We start from the raw sequence: 17,055 nt of genomic DNA on the forward strand, positions 1-17,055 counted from the left end.
CCGGCCCGCCTCCCGGCGCCCCGCGCCCCTCGCGCGTCCCGGGCCCGGCCTCCCGGATGCCAAATGCGCCGCCTGCCCTCCAGCCCCTAAAGGCGCCCTGCGCGACTCCGGGGAGTCCCGGGGCTTCCAGCGGGCTCGAGGAACTGCCACCCGTGGGAGGCCCAGCCACAGGGGGCTCTCCGCCCTCGGAGTTCCCCGGACTGTCTACTCCCGGACTCTCGGGTCGCTGAGAACCAGTGTGGGCGCCTGCGGAAGGGAGAGTCCAGCGCCCCCGCAGGCGCTACCGTGAGGTGCGCGCGGAAGACGCTCCCGGAGCGCCCCGGCCACGGCCGTCCTGCGGCCACGCGCTGTCTCCGCGCCCAGCTGAGAGCTATCTCGCGCCGAGAGGCGCGCTCATCCCTTTGCAGCGCAAGTCGAGATTCATTTTTCTCAATATGAAAAATGTTTTCATTGCACAATAGAAAGTTCTCGGGCTTGGAGGGGAAATGAGGCAATGGGGTGGGTTTTGTTTTTTTCTCTCCGCATTCCTGTGTACAAAGAGATCCAACATCCGAATCAGTTCAGCCGCTCCCTCTCCAGGAGTTGGCTGCAAAGCTCTTGGCTCCTTCTGTCTTTCCTTAGGGGGAAAAAAAAGTGAGGTGAAGGGGAGAAAGTTACCTTCACTACTTAATGGCGCACCCAAGCGCCAACAATGACAAGTCCGGGTGCCGGCCCTCTGGGAGTGACCCGCTGCGGCGGCCAGGATCTTGCTCACGAAGTCCTGCCCTCAAACTCACGTCCCCGGCTTGCCTACTTTCCGTTCCGTTCTCCGGGTGTTTGGGTGTTTGCTTCCTAGTCCTTTTATTTGAACTCCTGGAATGGGGTACCCACTGCCACCTTCATTCGATCAAATTTAGTCCCTTCCAAACACACTCCCACCCCCACACGCTTCCTGAGGGGTGGGGTGGGGGGCTTTGTCTCTTGGAGAAAGGGAGGAGGGAACTCGGGGACTGAAGCAGGAAGAAAAGGGACCCGGGGAGGGGTGGAAACAGCTAAGAGCAAAGAGACAGCTGCTGACCCCGGGGAGGAGGAGGAAAACCCCTGGGTGTGCGTTTTTTCTTTTAGAAAGACCCTAGAACGTGGGAAGAAAGGACACCTCCCACAATCACTCACCTCCAGGATCACTGAGTTCAGTGTTTCACAGTTTTTTTCACCAGGACTCACAGTAACAAATAAGTTTTACATCAGACTTGTCCACACCTTCGTCTATACATAAGCAAAACAATAGTTTCACAAAACAATACTTACCCTTATGACCTGTGAGGCACTCTATTTTCTATTCTATTTCAGTTGTTTTGTTTTGTTTGTTTTAACAATGGTTGTAACCCAGTAAATTGCTTTTTAAAATGTACCAAATGGGTTGCAAACTGCAGTTTGGGAAACCTGGTCCAGGCCACTCTGCCAAAAAGACATGGTCAAAGCTCAGAAAAGGAGCTCCAAACATCAAGGTCACACAGCAGGTCCGTGGCAACTGGAGAAGCCAAACCCCTGACTTTTATTAGCCCAGTACTCTCCACCACTCCACACTGACAGCCACAACTGTCCACCACTAAAGCCTCACTGGGAAGGGCCAGCAGCCCCTGGGACAGTTTTGTTTGCTCTCAGGAATCAGGCCTTCCCTATCTTTCCCCGGGGTCAGAAGAGGGCAATATGCATTCGTTCCATAAGCATTTACTGAAGGCCTACTACGTGTCGGGCCTCTGCTGGGCACCAGGTTCTGATCAAGTAGCCAGCCTGGGCCCAACTGCCTTTTCTCCTTCCCCAGACAGTGAGGATGAAGACGGATGAACTGGAAACACCCTCTCTAGTACCTGCAATCAGGACTTGTATGTCCTTCTTCTCCTGAGATTCAAAGAGAGTCAAGAGCTGCATAACAACGTATAAGTCAACGACAGTGGTCTCATAAAACTATAATGGTATACCATATAGCTGAGGTGTGTAGTAGGTTATACCATCCAGGTGTGTGTAAGTACACTCTAGAATGTTTGCACTAACAACACGTTTCTCGGAAAGTATCCCTGTCATATGTCGTATCCCCCATCTGATCCACAGCATGCACCGCCCTTGGTTCCCCCCATCCATCCCCCAGCCCGGGAGTGCTCTAGCCTCTGTCTCTTCATCAACCAGGAGGACTCAGAATGGGCAGCATGCCTTCCTATCCGACTGAGAAGTCCTGGTAGGGATGCTACTGCCAGCCTCCTGCCACATACATTCCTTCTAGGGATTTTTCTCTAACATGAGATTCATGTTGTGTTTCCACAGGAGCCACCCCTGGGCTCTAGTCCCCAATCACCTGCTTGTGCCAAATCAACTCCATTGTAAGCTTTTTTGTAAATCTGGGTTCTGAGTTAGAATTTGTTTAAAGGAAGATTAAGAGTGTTTAAAAAAAAAAAAAAAGGTTAAGAAACAGACTGTACAACTGCAGTGAGTTCATGAGTCTACACGCCCTAGCCCAGCACAGCAGACCCTCACAGACTGCCCGTCCACCCCCGCACCCTCTGCAGACACCAGGATTGCTCCTCAAGGAGGAACCATGCTGTGAACTGGTCAAGAGCGAAGTTTCTGGCTCGTATAGGCCTGGGTTCCAGTCCCAGCCCTGCCACTTTCTCAGGGCAGTTCTCTCAGCCTTGGTTTCCTCATCTGTTAAATAGGGAGAGTGTCCCAACACATGAGGGAAGTGTGAGCCCCCAACAACACAGCGTCCCCAGGGAGGAAGGACTCATTGTATCATTCTCATTTCCCCAGGACCTCATCCACTCAGCCCTTTGCCTGGGCTGCTGGGGCTCCCTCTACCACTTCCTCTTTTCTATTTCCCATGGTCAAAATAAAGTCGCCTTCCCTGAAGTACTGGAGCACTAATCTTTAAGTATTATTACAAAATATCAGATTAAAATGTAATGAGTGTCCTGTACCTTTCCTCCAGCTTTGTCAAATCTTCGTATTTTGGAAAATGTAGCTCCAATTTATTTTATTTTATTTATTGGCAGCTGGCCAGTACAGAGATCAAACTCTTGACCTTGGTGTTATCAGCACCATGCTCTGACCATCTGAGCTAATTGGCTGGCCGCCTCTCATTTTTATTTCTTCAGGACTAAACCTTAAAAATTCAGTTGAAGTTCCTTATGCACCCTTGCCAACTACTTTCCCTTCCCTCTCCTTCCACTATCCTGATTTGAGTAGATATCATTTCATGCAGGTTTTTATGCTTGTACTACATATGTTGGTGTCCATAAACAATGCATTGTATCACTTTGCAGGGTCATACATTTTATATAAATGGTGTCACCCCATGTACATCCTTTGATACATGTAGCTACTGTGTGATAGTCCATTTACTGACCACATTACAATTTGCTTATCCATTTTGTTGGTGACAGGTCTTAGGTAAAGACCTAAGGTTCCGCTATTACAACAGTGTTGCAGTAAACATTTTCATCTCCCTGTGTACAGGGTAGTGTTGGTCTAACTATGGATTGAGGCCCTTAATGGGTTATGAAATCAATTTAGTGGGTGAAGATCAACATTTTTAAAACTCAAAATTGATTGGAAAATACCAATGTGTGTCACACATCATCAGGGTAACTATTAGGGTGAAAGTTGTCTGTCATGGATGTAGGGCATTTGTGTTCTGAGTCACAGTGTATTTCTCATTGAGGACACCTGTCAAAAAGTTTGAGAAAACTTCAGATCCCCATACCAACCAGCTGCCAAGCAAACAAACAAATAAGTAAAAAAATTTGGAAAACCCTGTTCTAGAGTAAAAACTTAGAAAGCAGAATTGCTGGATCATAGGGAAAGAGCATCACAACTCTGTAGGAGGTGTCAAATTGTTCTCCAACTTGGCTTTTTTTTTTTTTTTCTTCAAAAGATGACTGGTAAGGGGATCTTAACCCTTGGCTTGGTGTTGTCAGCACCACGCTCTCCCAAGTGAGCCAACCGGCCATCCCTGTACCGGGATCTGAACCCATGGTCTTGGTGTTATCAGCACCGCACTCTCCCAAGTGAGCCACGGGCCGGCCTCCAACTTGACTATTCTAACTTAGCTTCTTGCCAGCCATGTGGGACTGCACCCACTGAACCATGTCCTCACCAGCACTTGGTATTGTCAGACTTTTTAACAGCCAATTTCTTTATTCCCCCACTGTCAGAGAACATATCATGTGCCATCTTGGATTGTAATGATCCATCTTCTTTTTGACCTCCTCCAGTAGACTGTGAGCTCCTGGATGGAGGAGGCTGTGTCCACTCCACTTTGAGTCTCCAGGCCAGGCACATAGTAAGTGCTTAATAAATCTGTGTGGATTGAACTGTCAAGGAGAAAGACAGTGGGGAAAGAATATAAATTATACCAGGAGAAAAATACACAGGGAGACTGTGGGAGCCCCAGCTTGGGGTGACAGGCACCTGGGTCCTTGGGTGGGGGTGGGGAGCTTCCAGGGATGCTCTAAGACATTGGGAAGAAGAACCAATGGGCTCCACCTCTCCTGAGAGGTTTGAGTGGTGGTACACTAAGGCCAGGTTCAGAACGAGGAAGGAGGTCACCACCATCCCCACAGCAACCGGTCTGCCTGGCCCAGGCCCCAACCTCAATGGCTGCGCATCTCCCAGCACCCACCAGCTCCACATCCCAAGGGAGCCTCTCCCAGAGGGAAAACAGAGGGGATGGGAAGCTCTGGTCAGAAGTCACAAACTCAGGATTTCCAGGAAGCCAGTGAGGGCAGGGGCCTTTACATGGGGAACTGAGGCACAGGGACTGGGTGAAGGGATTACTTCTCACCATATCTCTTTTTAAAACTTTTGAATTTCAGGCAATGTGGAGTATAACCCATAACAAAAAACAAATACAAATAAAGATGTTCAAAGCCTCAGCCCCAAGTTCTAAGCACGAGCAGGAAGACCCCCAGCAAACCCACCTTGAGTGCTCTAAGTCCAGACTGGGCCTGAGGAGGCGAGAGGAAGAAGGGTGGTGGGGCTCAGACCTTCTCCCCGGACTCAGAAGGGAACACAGGAGGGGAGGGAGGATTGAAACATGGGGAGAGGCTACCAATTCTGAACCCTAGGATTCCTCTACCAGTGTCCCCTCCCCTACCACCCCGCCAGTTTCTGGAGACTTCTCCCAGCTCTGTGACTTTGCACAAGGCACAGACCTCTCTGGGTTTCAGGGTCCTCCTTGCAAACAGGGTTTACATCGCCTTCCCAGATTTCACCCTTGGCTCTGACTGTTCTTTAGCTCTTACTAGCCCTCCCTGACTAGGAATGCACTGTTCATACTGGTTGAGCAGGCGGACAGTCTCGTGGTTTGGGGCAAATAAAAGGGAGTTCTGAAGGGCTTCCTCTGCCCCTCACTCCTGAGACGGCAGCAGGGCCAGGAGTGGGGTGGGGCTGGGCCAGAAGAGCTGAGTCAGTGCAGCAGCCACCCAGCTAGGTCACCCGCCGTGGGTGGGGCGTCAGCCCAGGCCCGCTGGGGTTCCCAGAGAATTCCTTCCCCATGCCATAAGCTGCCCTGGGCGGGCACCCAGCCCACGGTAACCACTAAGCCACAACCAGGGAGAGTGAGAGCGTGCAGGGCTGCCTGCCCCGGAGCCTTCACGCATGCTCACACACACACTTCATCCCTCACACACTCTCACACTCACACACAAACACTTTCACTCATCTACGGTCAGCCACACACTCAGATGAACTTACCCGCTCAGCCTCTTGGGAAGGCGAGACAGGAGACAGAGCTTGCTGTGTATTCCTTCTGCCCTACCCCCACACCACAGTCATCAATGCCATATCTATTTATTTCAGGCATTTGCTGACCACCTACCACATGCAAGGGACTGGAGGGGAAATGGACTGTAGGAGTGCAGCCAGCTAACTCTAACACATGGTCCTGGTCTGGTGAAGCAAGAGACAAAAGCAATCTGCTGAGAGGATTCCCACTGGTCACAGAAGAAAGCCTGATCTTGCCCCCTTCTAATTTTGGCCTTTTTTTGGAGAGAAGCCCTCTGGTTCTGGAGTGCTGAAACCAGGTGGCCTGTACTCCAGGTCCTCCCTGGCTGATGCCCCCTCACCAGGCATCCCCTCTGCCTCTCCCAGGACACCTCTCTCCCAGGACACCTTCATGAACACAGTGAAAAGCAAGTCCTGGAACAAGACCACTGGAGTCCTAGCTCTGACCACTTACTAGCTGGATAGAGAAGCTACCAACTTCTCTGGGTCTCAGTTTCCTTGTGTATAAAATAAGAATATAGAGCTATATTAGTCAAGTCCTGGCAAGAAACTGGCAACACATCCCCAGCAGATGAGTAAAGAGAGGTTAATAAATGGATCAACTTATAGAGGTGTGGACAGAGTTAAGGAGCCACCAAGGGTAGTGCAGCACTCTAGATCTAGAAACTGCAAGGAGCTGTTAGTTACCACGCAGGCCCAAAGAGGTCAAGGAGGGGAGTGTGGCTTTCCAGAGAGCAAGGCCTAGCCACTGCCAGCCTCGGCTTAGCAGGGAGAGCTGATGGAAAAAATACCCTCACCGCTCTCTCCTCTGTCCTCCAGTCTCCTACCAGTGCTTCCCATTGGCACAACCTAATGTGAAACCAGAGGGCAAGGGAACTGGGTCATTCAAGCCATTAAGGTCAACCTCTTGGGCATGGAGCAAGTGCAGAAGAGTAGACAGTAGATCTGGAGGGGTGAATGGAAATATCTAGCAAAAGTATCTACTTTGGGCCGGCCCGGTGGGGCACTGCTACAGTGCGCCGCTTGGGAAGCGCGGCGGCGCTCCCGCCGAGGGTTCGGATCCCACATACACACCGGCCGCTCACTGGCTGAGCGAGGTGCGGGAGCAACACCGAGGGTTGCGATCCTGTTGCCAGTCCCGGTCTGGTATGGGCACGACACTGAGGGTTGCGATCCATTGCCGGACATGGAAAAAAGACAAAAAGACAAAAATAAAATAAAATAAAATAAAAAATAAAATAAAATCACACTGAGATAGAATTTTTCAGATTTGCAAAGACCAAAAATAACATATCATGTTGATGACAGCATAAGGGAATTAAGCTTGCTCATACACTGCTAGTGGGAATGTACATTGATACAACAGCAAATGTTCTCTGTAATTGTCATCAGTTGCCTAGTCCTAAGGATTCTCAAAATGAGGAAGTGTTTGTAGCTCTAAAGAAATGACAATCTAATAGTGGAATTCTGTTTTATGTGTATGACCAAGGATGGGACACATACAAGGCAGAAGAATTTATCAAGATCTCCAGAAATCAGACCTCCAAGTCCCCTCCCCAGTTGAATAATCAGATACGGAGAGCCTATTCCACCCACTGGCCAGGAGGAGGAAGTTTGGGGGGCTGGTCTGAGCTGCCAACCTAGTTCTGAGTCTGAACTGGGGTAGGGGACTACAGTGGAGGCTGATTACCCCATCCTGATGCCCAGGTCGGCATCTTGGCAGAATTTCCCAAGGAGATGAGGCCTCTGGCTGTCCTTTCTCTCTGCAGACTCTGGAGGAGAACCCTGCACCATGCGGGGAAGCGGCCAGGCCTCTGTGAGATGCCCAGGCCTCAGCACCTCCCCTGCCAGCAAGAAAGGTGGGCTAGAAGTGGGGAGCATCAGCCCTGTGACCCTACTGGGAAAGGCAACAGCATAGAAAACTTCCCCAGGGCAGGGCCAGGCAGGAGCAGGCTTTGTCTGACTGGAGACCAAAAGGATGACGTCAAGTCCACCTGGGCTGGGCCCTGGCCTCCAGCTACACCCCACACCCACCTTGGCAGGACTGAGGCCCTTCCAGCCAGTCCTGGCCCAGTCTGCCTGACCGAAGCTAGGAATGGCCGCAGTGTAGGGGTTCACCGTCAAACAGGATCTGCTCCCACACAGGGATTGTCAGCCTCTGTTTCTGGATCATTCAGAAGGAAGAGGTTGTGCATCAAGGGATGTATCTTGCCCTTCTGAGGGGGCAGGGAGGGGTCACAGCCAAAGTGCTCCAGAGCAGGGAGGGAGAAAAAGGCCTGCTGTTTGCCCAGGAGCTGAGCAGACACTGGGGCCCTTGTCCTGGGGCAGCGGGGGAGGCAGCTGGCCAGATGGAGAACAGCCGGCCTGGACTGAGCGATCAGCCTCTTCCTCCCACACTCCCACCCATCTCCTGGGCCAGTCTGAGAGGAATAGAGGGGGCCTTACTGAGGCCTGGTAGAGCACAGCCCCCACCCCACTTGACAGACTGAGGCAGCCAGGGTGCTCAGGAGCATCCCAATGTGCTGAGCGAAGTGCTGCCCTCTGAGGCCCAGATGCTGCAAAAATCCTCCATGTCTGGGCCTTCAAAGCTGGATGGGCTTATCTCAAGAATGGGCTCTCCAGTCTGCAGTGAACAAACCCAGTCTCAGACTTTTGAGGCAAGCAGGCTGGTGAGGAGGGCTGCATTCAGCCACTTGACAAATATTTATTGAGTCTTTGCTGTGTGCTGGTCACTGTGCAGGTGCTGCGGGACAGTAGTGACCCCAAATAGACAAAGTCCTGCCCTCTTGGAATTCAAGTTCACATGCAGATCGGAATCACTTACCTAAATTACAGTATATTGCAACTTTGCCGTGTGCTGCAGAAGAGTGGGGTGTGGTGATACAAGACTGGAGCTCCCCCAGGGAGGCTGGGGGGGAAGGGTAAGAGGAGGTGGGCTTCCCTGAAGAAGTGACACTTGAACTGACACTCCAGGCAGAGGGAATGGAGTGTGCAAAGGCCCTGTGGCAGGAAGGAACAAGTGAGTATGTACCTGAAAGGAGCAAGCAGTGCCGCTGCAGTGGAGCAGGAGGGGCTGGGGCGAGACAGGGCTGGGGCCAGGCAGGGCTTGTAGCCACAGGGAGAGCAATTCCAAAGGAAGTTCCAGCCAGGTGCTTTCCAGCCCACTGACTGCTTTTCACCCTCCCAGGTGATGTTATCCTCACCACTGTGGAGAGTAGGCACCATGGATATGGTTGACAAGTGAGGAAATCAAGGTTCAGACAGGTTAACTGTATAAGTTGCTCAAAGTCAGACCGCAGGTAGGGGCAAAGCTAGGACCCTGGCTTTATTTGGGTTCCCCTAAAGCAGACCCTGAGGCCAGGCCTTGGGGGTAGTAAATTATATGTGAGAAGATCCCAGGGAGCACAAGCCCAGTGGGTACCTGGGGCTGGACCCTGCTGGCAACACTCTCAAGGACTGTGCAGAGCACATTCGGATTATCCCACCGAGGGGCCAGGGAGCTGGGGCAGGGAGTGGGCATTTATCTACTAACCCCTGCCCTCCTTGGTTGAGAGTAGTCCTGAGGACTTTAATTTCCATCTCCCTGTGGAGAGGGAGGAGGAGCCTAGAAGGGTCTAAGGAGGAACTCAGGGCAGGCTGAGGGCCAGTCCACAGCCTCTGCTTTTTCCTCTATGTGTCTCCAATCAATCATTCATCCCACAAATGCTTAGTGGGCACCTGCTGTGTGCCAGCCCTGTGCTGGGCACCATTTCACAGGTAACGTTGGAATCCTTGTCACTTTGCTGCAGGAAGCAATAGAACAGGGTCCCTGAAAGGGGCTCCAGGGATGGGAGGGCCCTGTGGACAGCTTCCTCAAGACCCCAAGGGTGTGTTCCCAGAGGACAGAGGTGGATTCCTGCCAGGCACTGCCCCCACTCAGCCTTAGTCCAGGCATGTACCAATCCTGAAGGACAGTGGGACCATCTCCTTTCCCCCTTCCAGCCAAAGCAGGGGCATGAGGATGAGGACTCTCTGGGGGCCTAAGGACCCCTGGTTGTCATGGCCCCCAGCCCGACCCAGCTCCTGATGCCTGCAGGCATTTGACAAACACGGGCTGGGCCAGGCTGAACCTCGGCAGCTCCTTCCTTTGGTTGGCCTTACCATCATTCTGTACTCCCAGGAGTGGCCCTGGCACATCAGGCAGCCATCTGTGTTTGTCCAGGGTTGGCTGGCGGAACAGAGAGGAAGGCTGCCCAAGGCAAAGCACTTGGGGAGGGTTCAGAAAGAGGCAATCACAATAACCAACCATCACCAATGCCTGTTGCCCACCCCAGGTAGTGCTAGGGCTGTATTCATGCACCCAGTCTTACTCATCCCAGTCCTCATTTTGCAGATGAGGAAACTGAGGCTCACAGAAGTGATGTGACTTGCCAGTGATCAAACAGCCAATGGATCACTCCCGTTCTGCAGACAAGAAATGGATACTCAGCTATTTGATGAGCTGGTGAAGGTTGTACAGCTAGTAAGCCATCCTCATTGTTCACGGAAGGAAAGCTCAGGGGGGTAAAGCGATTTGCTCAATGTCACAAGCTAATAGAGACAGAGCTGGGACTCAGACTCTGGTCTGCCTGACCCCAGAGGCAGCAGGCTTCACCTCCATCTTGCAGAAGGGTCACAGACAGGAAATCTGGGAGGAGAAGTTTTTCCTTCAGGAGTTATGCCCAGACAAAGGCAGGGCAGCTCGGCAGATGACTGTCCCTTTCCTTTGCCCTCACAGATCTTGTCCCAAATGCCTCCTTGGCAGTGGCTGGGAGGAGCCCCAAAGTTGGGACAGGGACCCCGCCAAGGCCTGTGTTTCTAGCCTGCACCTACAGCTGCCATGTAGGTCTTTCCTCTGACTCCACCTTCCAGTGGGGGCTTCAGCCTGCTCCCTTCATCCTGAGCCAGGTGGATCTCTGCACCCAGGGTGGGTCTTTCTGCCGTGATTCCATCAGACTCCAGTGCCAATCACTGCAATGCATTAGCTCTCCCTTTGTCCTCACAGATAAAATGCACAGCAGGAGGAAAAGAGGTTAGATAGTAGGGAGGACTTCCAGGTTGTTGGGAATGGAGATGCGGGGATTGAGTGGCAGAAGCTGTGGAATGCTTTAAAAAAGGAATATGCCAGGCTGCTTAAGTAAAATCCCAAATTCAGGGGCTCCAGACTAATTAACTTCTCTTGGCCTTTCCAGTTCTGTCCCTTCAGGGCCTGGGTGCTGGGAGTGGGAGCTGGAAGGTTGCCTCTGGAACCTGTTCAGACTTCAACCAGGACCACACCCAAGAGCTCACACTGCTCCAATAATAATCAGAGCCAAATAATAATTAGCATTTTTGAACACTTACTACAGGCTCTTTATATCAACTCACTTAATCCTCAAATGGCCCTATGGAGGGGCACTATTATTATGCCCACTTGATAGAGGAGAAAACTGAGGCCCAAGGCCCTCCCAGGACTCTCCACCTTCCCACGTCTTAAATGTTCCCCTTCCTGAGAAGTCATGCCGCGGACCTCCAGCCTCTCTCCTTCTTGCTCTCCAGGGCAGTCAGCACACAGGGACCACCCCTGTTTGGGGCCCCGGCTCTCCAGGCCAACCTGCCACTTCCTGGCTCTTCACCTTGTACAAAGACTTCCCTAAACCTCAGCTTCCTTATCTGTCAAATGGGGATAATGACGTAGCAACTGTAGAGGACCTGGTGAGTATCCAAAGAGAGTTCCTATTTGGAACCGTACCACCCATCCCTGGCACTGAGCCAGTACTTAACAGAAGCTAGATGTCATTGCTAATGTAGTATATGTCCTCTCTTACTGGCATTCTGTCAGCATAACTCTATTGATTTCACCTCCCCTGCCTGATTATAAGTTCGTTGAAGATTCATCTCGGTATCTCAACACAGATCCTGAGGCAAAGGACATGTACCTGAATGGAGGTGGCCACAGTAAACACCAGTGGAGGAGAGGAGACATGAGGCAGGGAAGGGAAAGGTGCAGTAATGGACGAATTGTCTGACTGGTAACCACGGTGGGCAACTAGAGCCCTGTACCCCTGGGGAGCTGGAGAGCTGGCTCAGAATGCACCTCAGAGTTAACCCAAGTGAGGGTGTTTATCCACCAGCTTCTGGTCACCATTGCTTGAGGGCTGCTTCTGGGGCTTTAACTCACTGGCACCTCTGCCCTGCCCTGTGCCTGTGACCCTGCCACAGCCAGAAGAAAGGCCTTTGGGCACAGAGTTGCCAAAGACCTCAGTGAATAGCCTTCATTAGTGGGGAGGAAAAACAAGGGGATGCAGGCAGGACCCCCAGCATCTGCTGCAACTTCCTTCCACGCCCTCAGCCTCCCCACTTACAGGCCACTGCTAGGATGCAGCAGTTCCCTCCCTCAGAGATGACTGTTTTTGCTGTTATTTATCTATGTATTCACATAAACATGTATGTATATATCTGGAACAGGTTTCACAGTCACAGGGAACATTCGAGTGGTACCAAAAGTAGACAGAGAAACATCTCCCTCCATCAACTGCAGACGTTCCATCCCCTCCCTAGAGGCACCCACCTCGCCAGCCTCCCTCTGATGTACCCTCCTCACACTGGTCAGTGTTTCTAGTACCGACTCCAAGCCCAGCCAAGTTCAAGTCCTCAGCTTCCCTTGGCTCTGAGCCCTGGTGATGGGCTTATCCAGTCCTCAGCCAGCTCCAGCCCTCTCACCAACAGACTGGGGATAGGAGGCCAGGCCTTAAAGACATCGGGTACTAGGTGCTGCGGGCAGGGCCTGGCTGAGGGCCAGCATGGCACAGGGGTGGACACCAGGGACATTTTCATCCTGGCCAAACAGTAGGGACCAACAACTCATCTGTCAGGTGCTTGGCTGGTTGCTGCCATCAGGGTGGGCCAAGCACCTCCTTTTTGCCCCTGGGGGCTGGAGGAATAATGGGTGGCTAGTCCCAGATCCCTCCTTGCATTTCCAGAGCCCAGGGAGCCATCTCCCAGCTTTGGGTTCCAGTTCAGGAGGGGATCAGCCTGGGAGATGTGGTAGGCATGGGACTAGAAGAACCAGGGAGGGCTTTGGGGCAATGTTCCGATCATTACTGCTACATGACAAATTATCCAAAACTAAGGGGTATGAAACAGCCACCGTTTCATGTTGCTCAAAGTTCTGTGGGTCAGGAATTTGGGAAAGGCCTGGCTAGGTGGTTTTCTCTGGGGCTCTCTCTGTGACTGCAGTCAGATGTCGTCTGGGGCTGGTGACATCTGCAAGGCTCAGCTGGACTTCATGCTCCCTCCTACAGCTGGCAGGAGGTGCTGGCTGTCAGCTGGGAGCTTGGCTTGGGCTGTGGATCAGAGCAACTCCATGTGGCTTCTCAAGCTTCATGATCTCAGGGTAGCTGGACTTTTCAAATGGAGGCTGGCTCACACCAGAGCCAAGTGTCCTCAGAGAAGCAGGCGAAAGCTGTGTGGCCTTTGATGACTTAGCCTCCGTGATCACATAGCATCACTTCCACTGTAATTTATTGATGGAAACACTCATAACCCTCCCAGATTCAGGAGGAGAGGAACATAGATCCCATGTCTCAATGGGAAGAGTGCCAAAGAATGTTGGGGCCATGTTATAAAACCATCACAGATGACAACTCAGAACAAGTCTCTCTTCCTGTGCTAACCGGAACTTCACAGGTTACAGGCCCTGGAGGACACCAAAAGAACTTGGGCCAGCACTCATGGTGCAGATCTGAAGACTGGGGACCAGAGAGCACAGAGCCTGGCCCCAAGCACCTACCCCTGCCCCATCCTGCCTGACGGTGACAGTGAAGGCTGTGGAGAGGAAGGGGCTTTTGGAGGGAGGGGGCCAAGTCAAGCATGTAGCCCAGTCAAGAAGGAGGCCCATGGGAGTGGGAAGGGCTGGAAATCAGGACCTGTGTCTCAGGTTCGAGAGAAGCTGTGTTGCATCCAATCATTAGAAACCACTGACAGCTTCCTGGCAGCACATGGTCGACCATGGAAACAGCTTCCAAGAGAGGGAGGTAGGGGATGGGGGGTGAGGAAAGCCTGGGTAAACCCATGGTCCTCAGTACCCTCCTTGAGGACAAGGGACATCTCACATGCCCCTTCACAGTGTCCAGCCTGTTCCCACTGTCTCTGAAGCTGCTCTAAGCCCAACGTCACACTGTATGTTCGGGCTCAGGGCAAAGTAGCCGAAGGAAGGCGAGTGTCGCAGTATGTGGCAGCCTGCTATCCTAATCTCCCTCATGCCTCCCTCAAACCATCAGTCCCTGCTGGTGGGAATGTGAGACCCACAAGGGTGGGGACTTGTTCACAGTTGTATTGCCAACAGGCTTTCACTAAGATTGTTGAATATTCACCGGTCAGCTGCCAAACAAACAAACAAACAAACGACTTAAAGATTGTTGAATGAATGAGGAGTGGGTGCATGTTGGGGTTGTTGGTGCATTGGCACCTGCCCTGGCTCCTGCCCCTTGCCTGGCCTCTGGGCAGGGTAGCTGCCAAGATGGCAAATGCCCAGCCCCCTGCCCACTCCAGAGGCCCTCCCAGGCCCTCGAGCACTTCCTAAGCAGCAGGATACGTCCTGCCTTTCGTGACCCTGAAAGGAAGCAGCTTGTCAAAGGGGAAAGGACACTATTCAGGCCACCTACTTGGGCTGGAGGTGCCATGTCCAGGGCCTGGTAAGCAGAGCTGAGCACTGCTTGCAGCGGGATCCCAGTGAGTAGATGGGTGGAAGGGTCTGGGGAAGGCAGATGAGCACAGCTCTGTGTCCCGGGCCATGCCAGGACCCTGGCCCCTCTCAGGGGTCCACTCAGGCCCTTCCCTCTTTCCACAACTCCACCTTCTCTTCATTCCCCTCCTACCTCTCTGACTCCTGGTGGAGTTTTTCTCTCACACCATTCATTCATTCATTCATTCATGCAATATTTAAGGAGCACCGTGTATGTGCTAGGTAAGGTCTAGGCTCTGGTGTCACAGCAGAACAAAAAAGAGGCAACAATGTCTGCCCTCATGAACCTGCATTCCAGTTGAGAGAGACAGACAATAAGCACACAAATAAATTAAATATACATACAATATGTTAGATGATGAAAATGACCTACGGAAATATAAAGCATGGCAAAATAAAATATAAAAATAAAAATAAAGGGTTGGCCTATTAGTGTAGTTGGTTAGAGTGCAGCCTTATAATCACAAGGTCACGGGTTTGGATCCCCTTACTGACCAGCCACAAAAAAAATTTTTTAGGGCCGGCCCGGTGGCGCACTGGAGAGTGCGCCGCTTGGGAGCGTGGCGGCGCTCCCGCCGAGGGTTTGGATCCCATGTGGAGACTGGTTCCCATTCACTGGCTGAGCGCGGTGCGGGCGCAACACCGAGGGTTGCGATCCCGTTGCCGGTCAGTAAAAAAGACAAAAAGGAAAAAAAAATTTTTTTAAATAAATAAATAAAGCAGGGGAACAGATTTTTTTTTGTTTGTTTTTACATTAGGTGGTTAAGAAAAGCCCCTGAGAAGGTGACAGCTGAGCAGAGACCTCAAGGAAGTGAGGTAGTGGGTCCCATAGATTCCTAGAGGCAGAGCTTTCAAGGCAGAGGAAACAGCAAATGCAAAGGCCCTGAGGCAAGAGTGAGCTGAGTGTGTTTATGGAACAGCAGAGAAACCAGTGTAGACAAAGCACACAGAGCCAGAAGGAGAGCAACAGGAGATGGGGTCAAAGACATAGGGAGAGCCACATGGATTTTGATGATGGGGAGCCAGAGCAGGGCTTTGGACAGAGAATTTGTGTTTTAAAATAACAATAGTTCATGTTACATAATGCTTAGTATGTGTCACTTTTCTAGGCACTGAACATGCATTAAACCACCTAATCCTCCCAGTGACCTTTATTAAAGGTGAGGAAACTGACATCCAGAGAGGTTAAGTGATTTGCCCAAGGTTGTCACACGGCTAATATACAGAAAAGCCAGGCTTCAAACAGACCCAGGCGGCGTGGCTCCAAGAGTTCAGGCTGAGAGACACCTGTGTCCCCCCACCCAACAGGTGTTCTTTTGGTTTTTCTCTAGTGCAGGGCTTCTCAGCCTCAGCACTACTGACATTTTAGGCCAGATAATCTTTTTGCGTGGGGCCGGGGGGTTCTGTCCTGTACATTGTAGGATGTTTAGCAGCATCCCTTGCCTCAACCACTGGATGCCAGTAGCATTCCCCCAGCTGTGAACCAAACATGTCTCCAGACAATGTTAAATGTTTCCTGGGGGCAGAATTGTCCCCAGTTGAGAACCACTGCTTGACTGTCCTCCTGTCCACCCCATCTGCCATTGTCCCAGGTCAGGCCTACACCCTCTCACTGTGACTATTGCGATAGCCTCCTCCTGCTCCCTCCACTCCATAATACTGTATATCTTACCATACACTCTCCCAGATTTACGGCTCTCTCTGATTCCCACTGCCCTGAGGATAAATGGCAAGCCACGTAGGTTGGCATACATGGTCCTATGCAATCTGGCCCCTGCTTACCTCTCCAGCTGTCATGAACTCCTATCCTCGAGCCCCCTCCTCCTGCAAGCTGACCCCTGCTTATTCAGTCTAGCACCATAGGTTGAACTTGCCACCATGGTGGCTGTACAGGATAGGTAGGGGTTTGGAGGGGAGTGGGGAAGAAAGCAAACCACACCGCATCCTGGGGCGGGGGCGCAGATGCACAGAAGGATGGGGAAGTCATGGTGGTGATTTAGGGTCCCAGTAAAGGCACTGAGAGAGAGAGAGTGCGGAGGGGGAGGGATGGCGGGAGCAAAGGGCTGAACATACACAGGTGGATTAAGCAAGGAGGCCCAGGATGGGGGAAGAAGATGCCAGGGTGTCCCGGCTTGGTCAGGAAGGTGGAAAGTGGGGTCGTGGTGCAGACTGGACGCTTGCCCGTCACATACAGTTCCCCTGGCAGGCATGCTCTTCTGCCTTTACTTCACCTGTCCAATTCTTCCTGCTGCTGCGAGCCCAAATCGCAAATGATTTCTTTCCTCCTGGAAGGCTTCTGAATTCCTACCTGCTGGAATTATTTGCTCCCTTCTCTGCGCTCTCCAAACCTATACTACGGCAACATCGTCATCTGGTTTCTATTGCAGGAGTCTGTTCCGGCCCTTCCAACCCTGGCCGTGAATTTCATGAGGGCAGGGAGGTGTCTTCTATTCTTGGTGTGCTGACATTACATCAAGCCACATGAAGCAGAGAAAGCCCGAGTTCCTCCGCTGCGGGCCACCCTCCGAGGGCCAGGGCGCAGGCAAGAGCCGCAG

Source organism: Galeopterus variegatus, unplaced genomic scaffold (assembly GCF_000696425.1).
Source record: "Galeopterus variegatus unplaced genomic scaffold, G_variegatus-3.0.2 Scaffold3128, whole genome shotgun sequence".
Classification (NCBI taxonomy): domain Eukaryota; kingdom Metazoa; phylum Chordata; class Mammalia; order Dermoptera; family Cynocephalidae; genus Galeopterus; species Galeopterus variegatus.